We start from the raw sequence: 1,447 nt of genomic DNA on the forward strand, positions 1-1,447 counted from the left end.
CTGGTCATTGAGAATTCTCTTAATTCAATGGGCATGGTGGCACACACCTATAATTCCAACAACTTGGGAGGCTGAGGCAGGATTCAAAGCTAATCTCCACAACTTAGCGAGACCCTGTCTCAAAATAAAAAGAACTGGATACGTAGCTCAGTGGTAAAGCACCTCTGGGTTTAATCCCCAGTACAAAAAAAAAAAAAAGAAAGAAAAAAAAATTTTTCTTAACTCCCAGCCAAACAGCTTACCAAAATTCTTAGTCTTTCTTATCCTCTTTTTCTCACCAATATCATCTCCATTTTTGTAAGTTATGTGTTCTGGGATCGTTGCACACTTCAGTGCCATGGCTGCTGCCTGTGTTGTTGTTACATTGAAGCACAGAAGTATGAGGAGATTCCAGGAGTATCACTTGAGTTATATTTTTGTGATGATCTGCTCCTGATGTGTGAAAGTACCCAAGCTACTTCTGACCGGGATCAAGTGGGTGTGTTATGTGTCTGTACTGCTTTGAATCAAGACTTCTCTGATTATCCTGATCATAATTTAGTGTCAAGATTTCTGGGTAGTTCCCATTTCTGAGGGAAACTGTACTTGGGACTTTTTCAGTTGTAGGTGGGCATAACACCTTTATTTTATTTTTATGTGGTGCTGAGGATCAAACCCAGGGCCTCACATGCTAGGCTAGCACACTACCACTGAGCCACAACCCCAGCCCCTTTACTTGGTACTTTTAATATCATTAAACATTCCTCTAATTTTCAAAAGTTTATGGCACACTCAGATTTTAGATTCACATTTATGCTCTTAGAAACCACTAGAGGAGTAAATGGAGAGTTCAGTTACTTCTAGATCGAAGTGTAAAGCTTTAGGCACATCCTCTTTGTCTTTCCATTTCCTTATCAATTAAAGTAGGCATAGTCATTTTGATAACTAGCATGTGAAGTGCTAAGAACAGTGCTTGGCAGAGGGGGTGGCACTCAGGTTAGCATTTATTTCATAGTTTCTCCGAATTATAAATTCAGTATTCAAAGAATATATCTTGGGCAGGAGGATTGAGGGCAGTCTACTCAGCTGAGTAAAGGGACCAGTCTTTTCCCATCTGGATGTGCAGTTCTGGAAGGGAAAGGTCTAGGGCAACATATTGGATACACATGCATGATCTACCCAGAGAACACCAATCCTTAGTACCACATTTCTGGGCTCTCGCAGCTAAGCGAACAAGCTGCCTGCCATCTTTAGTCCTCTGGGCAGGCTAAGGTGGGTGTGACAAGATCAGGGTGCACCTTCCTAGAAGTGTACTGAGGGCCACATTTCAAACCTCACAGAGTTTAAATTCAGAGCAACAGCAAACAGTTGTTAACAGTGGCATTAGACTCTAGCATTAGAAGGTCAAGACAAGGAGAACAGAGCTCAAACAAGCACATGTATAATGCCATAAAGTGTAAAGAAAGTT

This window comes from Sciurus vulgaris (assembly GCF_902686455.1).
Source record: "Sciurus vulgaris genome assembly, chromosome: 10".
Taxonomy (NCBI): domain Eukaryota; kingdom Metazoa; phylum Chordata; class Mammalia; order Rodentia; family Sciuridae; genus Sciurus; species Sciurus vulgaris.